This window comes from Eupeodes corollae, unplaced genomic scaffold (genome assembly GCF_945859685.1).
Source record: "Eupeodes corollae unplaced genomic scaffold, idEupCoro1.1 scaffold_1110, whole genome shotgun sequence".
Taxonomy (NCBI): domain Eukaryota; kingdom Metazoa; phylum Arthropoda; class Insecta; order Diptera; family Syrphidae; genus Eupeodes; species Eupeodes corollae.
In genome coordinates, this window is record NW_026605367.1 from 7,338 (window position 1) to 18,547 (window position 11,210).

At 36.6% G+C, this 11,210-nt stretch overlaps 1 non-coding gene across 1 annotated transcript; it reads right to left on the minus strand.

Moving 5' to 3' along the window:
* Positions 1 to 5,107: 5,107 nt before the first annotated feature.
* Trnas-aga (transfer RNA serine (anticodon AGA)) lies at positions 5,108 to 5,189 on the minus strand. Its single transcript has one exon. It is a non-coding gene; the product is annotated as a tRNA-Ser (tRNA).
* Between the last annotated feature and the right edge of the window lie 6,021 nt (positions 5,190 to 11,210).

The following is an 11,210-nucleotide window of genomic DNA, read 5'->3' on the forward strand; positions in this document are numbered from 1 at the left end:
CTCCATTGTAAACGCAGAAAACAACACCAGCGCTGAGATCAAACGCAGAATAACTCTTGCTATCCGCTGTTTCTTTGGACTAAGAAAGCAATCGAGTGGTAATGTCCTCTCTCGAGGGACCCAAGTGTTGCTATATAAGACCCTTATCATCCCCGTCCTGCTATACGGTGCAGAAGCATGGACTATGACAAAAGCGGATAAAAGCACCGTGAGTCACTTCAAGATAAAAGTTATTCGTGTGATCTACGGTCCCGTATGCATTGAAGGGGAGTTGAGGAGAAGATGGAACGACGAGCTGTTCGGGCTGTACAGCGACGTAGACTTAGCCAGAAGGGTAAAAGTCCGACTAGGATGGCTGGGTCACGTAGAGCGCATGGAAACCAATGCTTCGGCCCGGAAAGTATTCGAGTCTACACCCACAGGACAGCGCAGTAGAGGAAGCCCGTGGATCAGGTGGCGTGCACAAGTGGAAAGTGACCTCACCCAACTTGGAGCGCGAAACATTAGACATCTAGCTAGGGACCGAGCTAGATGGAGAAGTTTTTTGGTGAGGCCCTAGTTCACACAGGACTGTAGCGCCACCTTAAATAAGTAAGTAAGTAAACTAAATGTAAGGTATTATTATTAAAAAACCCAATTGGTATTATTTTCTAACAAGATATAAGAACTTTCAAGAAATGTTATCAAAATTGGTAAAAATTGCCTTTCAACTAAAAATCTCGGGAAAAAAAAACAGATATGAAAATAAACGTAGTGTTGTTAATTTTTTCAAAAGAGAATCAATAAAAAACTGTAAGAAATTGTTTGAAATTCAAATATTATGATACTAAAGAAAGATTTTAACTTCAAATTACACACGAAATATTATTATTCATATTCTGTTAAAGTTTGGGAAGAAAATCGACAGGCGGGCTCGGATGGGAACTTGACAGTTATTGGTCACATCCCAGCCTCTGATTTATTGATAAGGATTCACCATTATCACGGTTTGGTAAAATGCAATAAGGTCGAAAGGCGTTGGGAATTATTTCACTTTTGTAAAATGCAGTTTAAATAAATTTTGAAAATTGACACGTTTTCTTTCGTTGCGAATCATGGAAATAAAGTCGGCGCAGGTGTTCCCGAGTTATAAGTCTAATGTATCCATAAAATATCTTATTGTGTTATTATATTAATATTTAATCTGAAAACAAAACTATTTGTTAACTACAACTTTCCGGTCGAATTTTGAAGAAAATCGATTCAAAAGACTGAAATAATTCTTTAAAACTATAATTTAATTTGAACTCCTCAATTCTTAGCTTTTTGTAAAAAATATAGAAAATGATTTACTGAGATGGTAAGAACCATATTTTTTCATATTTATTTACTTTTTTTTTAATTTTGATACAACTTTTCAAAATCTATATATATAAAAGAAAGTCGTGTTAGTTACACCACTTATAACTCAAGAACGGCAGAACAGATTTGGCTGAAAATTGGTAGGGAGGTAGCTTAGAGCCAGGAGACGGACATAGGATACTTTTCATCCCGTTCGACAGCGTTCCCGTGTGACTTGACATGAAACGTCAGTCACTATAAAACGTGGTATAACAATAAAGAATCAGACTTGGAATAACAAAACGCAAATGACAGCTATGTAATTGACGTAAAATGACGTATGGATGACAATTTGATATTTGTAAGAAATCAATATAAAAACTATTTCTATTAAATAAATAATTAAGAAGTGGATTGAAGTGAAGTGAAGTTTAATTAAAAGTGAAGTGAAGTTTAATTAATAATGCCGCGACCAAGACGATCGAATCTTTCCCGACAAAGCCGTAATGCAAGAAGAATACAAAGTACTGCAAATGAAAGGACTGAAGAAGAACAAGAAATTGCACGTGAACAACGCCGCGATAGTATGACTCGACTTCGTGCTTCTCAATCACGAGAGCAAAGTGAAGCAGCCCGTAAAACAGCTCGGTTGGCAATGCAGAATCGTCGAGCGAACAACAGAAGACAACAAATAGATAATTTGCGACGCAGAACAAGATATTTAGGTGATTTGAATCTGAATATGGTGCAGCAGTAACATCAACACCTAGCAGAAGGAGAGAAGTCAACAAGGAACAAAGTTACCTTTTAGGATTCGCAAAAGAACATTTGCAAAAAACGTTTACAACTCGGAAAAAGTGTATTGTGGACTGACGAATCTAAGTTTAACTGATTCAAATCTGAAAAAACTCTACATTATTATGTAGTCCAAAAAATCTTGCAAATGCTAGATAACAGTGTGGAAGCTTATGCATTTTTAAAATATGAGATTAACTTGACGATTTGTCCACGAAAAATAATGATTTTAAACACATTGCCAAATCAATGCAGACCTAACTGCGAGAGAACTAAATTCAAGTTTTAAATTGTTTAAACGATTTTGACAAGACCATAAGCCAAAAAAAAAAATCGAAATTTTTACAACCTATAGACAGCAGCTCAGGAAGCATGCTGCCAGCATCTTGTGAATAATTTGCCAACTTAAGTGGTTAGGCAACCTTAAAAATTCCGAAAATTCGACTTTTTGATCTTTATTTGTTTCCTATAGGATTTCAAAAATATTGATCAAAAAGATTATTGCAAAATTACTCATGGTTTTCTACTATTCGAAACTTCAAACGCGTTTATCTCAATACTGAATTTTTAAAAAAAATTGCTGAACTTATAACTTGGGCAATTTCCAACCATTCCCAATTTTTGAAGAAAAATCAATATCTCAAAAATTCTGAGTACTTTTCTAGCAGTCAAAAAATGTTCACTAACTCTTATTAATTTAAAAATTACAGGAGTTGTAAGTCCGGCTGTGGACCCTTAAAAAAAGACATCATTTCAAAAACGCTGTTTAGCCGTCATTTGAAAATAAATCGTTTTTATTTTAATATTTAAAATGTTTAGTTTCTGAAATTTTATAGCCTTTTCACGGCTCAAGGTGTCTCTTTCCAGTTTTTTAATGCTTGCTAGCAGAATAATTAACTCAAAACTGGGCAACTTTTCTGGTAGACGATTCGTTAGAAGAGGGACACCGCAAGGTGGTGTTCTATCCCCTCTTCTCTGGAACCTAGTCGTGAATGAAATCCTAACTAGTCTGGATGCGGAGGGTTTCAGAGTGATAGCCAATGCGGACGACGTTGCTATAGCAGTTTCAGGAAAGCATCTTTACATCTTAAAAGAACTCTTACAAAATGCCTTCGACAGACTAATACTTTGGGCTGATCGGTGTGGACTGGGTGTTAACCCACACAAAACCGATTTGGTCTTATTTTCAAAGAGATACAAAATTCTATTTGTCAACCCTCCCTTTATTAAAGGCATCCAATTGTAATTCTAAGACGAAGCTAAATACCTGGGGTGGAATCGGCTAAGGTGATTGTTGATAAATGACAATCAAAATGATAGAATTTGATCTACATAAGGTGATAGTCAAATTGATACCTAAAAAGCTATCACAAAAAAATGTGATAGTCGTTTTCAAACAAATTTGTTTATTCCGAATAGAGCTACCAGACGCTTACACAAACGACTGGAACATTTTCTTAGTTCACTTTGTTTCTTTTAAGAAAACACATTCCTGTGAACGACAAAGCTTACGACATTCGAAAAAAGCAAGAAAAGTAAGAATTTTATTCAAAATCAGCCAATTTGAAACTTTTATTTAGATATTTTATAAGAATCAATTTAAAATTTCACCAAGGCAACAACGAATTTTGACAATTTGAATCTGAAATTGTTCAATCGAATTGAATTGAGTTGAATCATCTTACGCAGACGGAATGAAAATGATAGTCAATTTGACTATCAAAAAATTGATAGTCAACAATCACCTTAGCCGATTCCACCCCTGGGTCTTGTTTTAGATAAAAAACTAAATTGGAAACCCAACGTACAGGAAAGAGTCAGAAAAGCTTCTGTAGCTCTCTTTTCTTGCAAAAAAGCTATTGGTAATAAATAGGGCTTACAGCACAGAATCACGCATTGGCTATACACATCGGTAATCAGAACGATTTTAATGTACTTTGTGGCAGTATGGTAGACTGCTTTAGAGAAAGGTATAAACAGGGATAAGCTAAATAAAGTCCAACGTCCAGCTTGCCTATGTATAAGCGGAACGCTGCGCATGACCCCATCTGCGGCACTAGACACCTTACTCTACCTAACACCTCTTCACATATTTAGCAAACAAATAGCTGCAAGCTCTGCTATTCGCCTCAAAGCTTCGTCGCAGTACAAAGCACACAGACTACACCATCTCCCAACTGCAATTCGACAGAAACTTCCAGATTTCTATGCCTCCCAGATCTTTTTGGGTGGATAGGACATTCTTGGAGGATGAGTTAATCCATTTTTACACAGTTGGGTCACAAAAGGAGGGTTTGGTGGAGGTGTGTACTCTGAACGACTGAAATTAAGTCTCTCATTCCTTTGGACGTGCCTGGCTTACCACCACAAAATTTACGCCTAAAGGTTGGCTCCGTAGTAATCATGCTTCGAAACATAAACCAACCAAAACTGTGCAACGGTACGCGTTTGGTGGTTAATAAATTGATGAACAATGTAATTTACGCTACGATAATGATAGGAAAATTCAAAGGTGAGGAAGTTCTCATTCCGAGGATCCCGATGATCCCAACCGATATTCCGTTTGAATTTAAAAGACTCCAATTTCCGATACGTCTTGCATTTGCCATGACCATCTACAAATCACAAGGCCAATCCTTAAAAGTTTGTGGTTTAAATCTAGAACATTCATGTTTTTCCCATGGTCAATTATACGTGGCATGTTCACGGGTCGGAAGACCATCTGCGTTGTTTGTTTTTGCGCCTGATAATAAAACAAAAAATGTCGTGTATCACAAGATACTTAAGTGAAGAGCAACCTATGTACTAAAATACAGAAATAATAATGAATGATTTCCAATAAAAAAAAAAACACAATCTGCTTATTTATTGCCATTAAGGCGGAACAAAGTTCGTCGGGTCAGCTAGTTAAAATATAAATCTTTAATAAAAAAATCTTAAAAAAGAAACTTTAAACAACTTATACAAATTGGGATCAAACTAAAATTCATCTCGCAGTCGGTAGGATTCGAACCTACGCTCCCAGAGGGAATCTGATTTCTAGTCAGACGCCTTAACCGCTCGGCCACGACTGCTTGTAATTAACATAGAAGCAAGAAATTTTAATTTAAAAAATCTTTAAGTAATATATTTAATTCTATTTTCTAGCTGTGCACTTGAGCGTATATGTATGTATATTTTCTTAAACTATAGAAATTTCGATTTAAAATTGTCTTAGCAGGATTTCAAATTCATATTAAAATCAAAACACAAAATTGAAATTTAATTTTTTACAACGCATATTTTCCAAATCGCACATTTGACCTGGGCCTTAAACAACATGCGTATCTAGCCAGATCGGTCATTAGCTAGCTGTCTCCAGTTTCGCACGCCAAGTTGGTTGAGGTCCTCTCGCCACCTGAGTCGGGGTCTTCCTCTACTGCTAACTATGTCAATGTCGTTGTACACTTGATACAGTACGTCATTATAACTTCTCCTCCATTCTTCATCTATGCGTACGGGACCGAAAATCACCCAAAGATTTTTACTCTGGAAGCATCCAAAGACGATCCTATCTTCTTTTGACAGGGTCCGGTCCTCAGCACCATAAATGAGAACCGGGATGATGAGTGTCTTATAGATGGTGATTTTAGATGCACGAGAGAGGACTTTACTTCTCAATTGCCTTCTAAGTCCAAAGAAGCAAGAGTTATTCTTCGTTTGATTTCAGCGCTGGTGTCGTTGTCTGCATTAATACCGGTGCCTAGGTAGACAAAGTCCTTAACTACCTCAAAGTTATAGCTGTCCATGGTGACGTTTTGTCCAAGACGTCGTCGTTCAGTGTCCTTTTTTGATGACAGCATATACTTGGTCTTGCCCTCATTGACCACTAAACCCATCTTCTCCGCTTCCGTCACAATGCTCAAAACGCTCCACTGACATCACGCTTTGATCTTCTAATTATGTCATCTGCGTATCCGAATAATTGAATGGGCCTTTGGAAGATTGTGCCTCTAGTATTGACGGTTGAGTTTTGCACAATTCTTTTCAGAACGATGTTGAAGAAGTCGCATGACAGTGCATCGTCTTGTCTAAAACCTTTTTTGATATCAAATGCATCGGTAAGATCTATTCCGACCTTGATAGAGCAGCATGCATTCTCCATCGTCATTCTGCACAAACGGATAAGTTTAAAAGTTATGCCAAAACTAGACATTGCTCTTAAGAGCTCTTCCCTATAGATGCTGTCATACGCGGCTTTAAAATCGATAAAGAGATGGTGGGTATCGATTTGAAGTTCCTGGGTTTTTTCCAAGATCTGCCGTAGTGTGAATATTTGGTCGATAGTGGACTTTCCTGGTCTGAAGCCACACTGATAAGGACCAATCAGGTTGTTGACGAATGGCTTCAGACGTTCACATAATACGGCAGAGAGGATCTTATACGCAATGTTAAGGAGACTGATGCCTCTGTAGTTGGCGCAGTTTAGAGGGTCTCCTTTCTTATGTATCGGGCACACAATGCTGAGATTCCACTCATCGGGCATGCTTTCTTCCGACCGTATATTGCAGATGAGTTGGTGCTTTGAATAGTTTGGCAGCAATTCCGTCAGCTCCAGCATCTTTGTTTAGATACAGCTATCTTCACTTCGTCAAGGTCGGGTAGGCTTAATTGTTGATCTGCTTCGCCGTTATATAATTTGGAGATGTGATCTTTCTATATTTTCAGCATCGACTGCGGTTCTACTACGATGTTCCCCTGATCGTCTTTACAGGCTTTGGTTCGTGGCTGGTATCCTTGGGAGGTTTTTTTCTATCGTTTGGTAAAATTTGTGACATCCCTCTATCTCCCCGATCGAGCGCTTCTCATGCTCTCTTTTTTCCCATTTAAGAAGCCGGTGTTCCTCTCTTCTGCTCGTAGAGCTCGCAAATAGTTCTAGTCCTTTTGTGCAGGGCCGTTTTGTATGCCTGCTGTTTTGCTGCCTGCACTTGCCGGCATTCGTTGTCAAACCACGGGTTTTGCTGTGGTGGCGGTGTGAAACTTAGCTCTTCAGAGGAATGTCTGATGGCTGCAAGGCAATGTTAAAACTAGTTTCAAGCTTTCCGTTGTCGGAGGTGGTGTCGTGCACGTTGTATCCCCCGATTATGCCACCAAAGATTTCTTTTCTTCCTAGCTTGGCATTAAAATCTCCTAAGACAATTTTAATGTCATAGCCAGGGCACTGCTCGTTCTCATATGTCTAGTCCAAGAGCTCGAAGAATATCTCATTGGTGTCTTCATCTTTCTCTTCCGTTTGGGCATGCGCGCATATTAGGCTTATGTTGGCGAATTCAGCCTTGATGCGGATTGTCGTGATGCGCTCGCTCACACTGTTGAAACTTAAGACATTTTGCCTGAGTCTAGTTCCAACAACAAATCCACACCCAAATAGACGCTGTCTTTGTTCTCGGTAGCAGTTGCCGTAGTATATATCACAGTCTTTTAGTTTGCGTTTGCCCGGTCCATTCCATCGCACTTCTTGGATGGCTGTAACATCTGCCTTGCAGCAGTTTAGGGCTTCCGCTAATTGTTCGGCTGCACGTGGTCTGTTAAAGGACCTAACATTCCACGTACAGATCCGAAGTTCGTTGTCCTTATTTCGTTTGCGTGGGTTGTAAACAGTTAATCCGTCCGTATCCAGAAGTCACCCCCACGGCACAGCCCCCAACCTGGAGGGCCAGATCCTTAGTATAACTCCAAGGATAGGGAGCCGGATAAAACCGCTCCTTATAGGCCTGGGCTCCGAATAAGTCGAAGAAGCCCTATAAGGTGTTCACTAAGTAGTTTAACCTTACTGGAACTGTAGACGCCACCGTTGATTCCATTTCGAGAATTCGTCCGCTGCCGTCGGGATAAAGAGAGGCGCCTTAGTGAAAACACATCTCCCCCTTCTCTCTCTTCTCCTACCGGTCCCATTAAATAGTTTACAACAAATTTATATATCAAAAAACGTTAGCCAAAGCAATGCGTATCTGCGTGGCTGGGGCTGCTTGTTTCCTATATTTTGTAATTATACCTATTTTATTTTTCTATTTTGGCTACGAAAAAGATATTTTTAATATACAAAACACATAACTTTTAGGTATTGGATCCTTTTGGAATAATTTTCGTTATAGAGCTATTTTTAAAATTTTTGTTTGGCTCGATGTGTACATTTTTAAAAAAATTATATTATAAAAGTGCAGCAACAATTAGACCTTTCGTTAAATTCGGTATTTCTAAAGTTGTTTGTATGTTTACAAAAAAATTGAAGAATCAAGACTAAAATAACAAACATTTTCAGAAGCTACACAGCTCTAGAATTTTAAGATTGTACCAGAAGAGGAAAAAATGGAAAGGGATAACGAGTCTATATTCTCCTATTAGTAGTAAGGGTTAATTTTTCGGAAAATTAAATTGACATTCAAAATCAAAGATTGGAAAACTACGGCAACACCTAAATTATTGTGATATATCTTTTTCCAAATCCAGAAATCCACTCTTGCGATAACTTTAGTATCAGACAAAAAAAAATAGAAAAATTATTTAAACAAAAAAAAATGTTTTTTCTCATTTGAATAACAAAAAGCTTAACCTAAAAATATGTTTCAGTTTTTGAGAAAATGAGCGACAATTACGTCTACTACATTTTTTAAAATCAAGTAGTCTTTTCTCTGAAGAATAATACCCGTGTCCATAAATGTGGTGGATCCATTTTTATTTTAAAATAATACGAAAATAAAGTTTTAATACTTATGTATTTATACAATTTACAATTCTTTAAATTCAGTTTCTTTAAGTCAATTTAATTAATAAAATTCTTAAAAACTTTCAATGTTGAATTCATATTTTTTACACTTACAAAATTAAGAATAAAGAAACTTGAAAAATTTAAACAAAAATATCTACCAAACGTAATTTTTATCATCCATTTCATCTTTAAGCACCAATCCAATAAAATATCCCAAAAAAAATGAAAACTTAATCGTCTCAGAATTTTCTATAAGATACACAGATATAATATTCCCTTAGGAATCTAAATTTTGTATCTCATGTCCTCATTCATAGCAATGAAAGAATGAAATGTGCAAATTATAATATTGTCCTTTCATTTTCCTTCCTAACTGTATCGTATCGTATCGCATATTGCGGTAGTGGCTAAGCTCTATTGGAGAATAGGACTTTTCTTCTAATTTTACTTAAGCAATTTTTGTTTCTTCCTTCGTACTCCACGTCGTCGTCGGACATACTCGTACTTATTATAGATCCTTGAAATCTTAACTAATTCACTCTATAGGGTTTTGGTTTTCAATTCATTTCATTTGCTCACTCCTTTTTAATTTGTCCGTCATCTCCTCTCCACGTCCTACGAAGCGAAATTTAAAATTGAAACGGATCTTGAATGTAAGTAGAACAAAATAGGTCCATAAAAAAGTCCTCGGCGGCGCTTAAAGATATTGGAAGGTCGATGAAACTGAAAAGAAACAAAAAAGAAATATTTAGCAAGTTACTAAGAAAAAAAAAATGAGAAACAAAGTATAACTAAAAAGCTGGGAAATGAATGAATACGCAGAAAAAGAAGCCAGTCTGAGTAAATACTCGCCTCATATTAGTGGCGAGGCAAGACAAGGCGAGGTGAGGCGAATAAACTGCTGCTTTATCCAACAATCTTATATAAATATACTCGTAGAAAGAAAGAAAGACGGAAACGGAAGTCCTTGGCTTTTCATTTTTGTTCAGATTTAATTTGGTTTCCTTCTTGCTTTTGACTTTTGGATTGTTTTTCTTTTTGTTTTTTATTTTGTTATCTGTTGGCTTATTCTTTTTTGGTCTTTGTTGTTCTGCTTTGATATTACAGTGTTATTGCAGTCGTAACAATACAATAACCTTTCTTTGGATTCGTTAGTTTAGTTTCTATGAAAACAATTTATGTATGTAAGACAAACACAAAAAGTTGCACAAGGTTAAAAGTTACTTTAAATTTGTTTTTTAATTGGCATTTAAAGAAGTTTTTTTTTGTATTTTTGGTTTGCTCTTGAGCTTTTGATTTTGTGTGGCCATTATGAAGATACAAAGACAATTAAGATTTAATCATGGAATAAAACAGTTAGAAGATGTAATATTTGCTTTAAGTAGCAAACATTGGAAAATGCACTCGGCTGGTCGTGTATTCTTGATCTTAAAGTAAAAATTGAATTATTTGATATTAGGCATACGTCATGGATGAAAATGTTGTCTTAAATCATACGTTTTGGTTTAAGGGACACTTATATTTCCCACTTACCATTGTTTTTTGCTTTCGAAAAATCTGATAAAGAATTTTTCTTTGATTTTTAAAGAATCTCAACTGAAAAGTTAAGACATTTTAAGTCGGCTTAGAGCATTTACTATCTAATTTTATATCCATGATTGATGTTACAATCTAAGAAATAAATAAATTGGGTGTGGCAACAACTCAACCTGTCCTGTGTGCGAGTATTGTTATCAGGTATGGTGGGGACCTACTGGTTTTTAGCCGAATCCGAACGGCTCATTAGAGAAAGCACTTTTCATGACAAGAATCACTCTTGAAGAATTTACCAATTGTTCGGAAGAGGCAGTACCCTTGCAAACAAATTTAGTGACTATTTGTAAGTGCACTGGTGTCGACAGTCAATCTTCGATTATCATTTACCCATATCCGGCAATTCTGCTTTATAACGAAACTACTGTGGTGAAAATGTGCCACCATTCTGACCATTGAAATGGTTAAGAGGTTTAAGTTCTTGAGTCCATTGCGCCTTGGAAGCGTGTAAATGTAAGGTGCATTTGTTGGGCACTATGACGAGTTGAGGTGCAGTACGAGGTTTACGAGCATGCACTGGTGTTTTCACATCTATTTTGACCTGGTTTGCTATTTTTTTTACAATTTTCCGATTGTACGCACATTTGGAGGATTTAATTGACTAAAAAATAAAACGCAAATTTTTATAATAAACTTTAATAACTTTAATGCTTTGCTGGATTGTGGATTTTTCCATAATTAAAATTGAGTTAGTCAGGAATTGCGTAATGTCAAACAGATTTAAAAACCACCCTTTATAATATAAAACGGAACT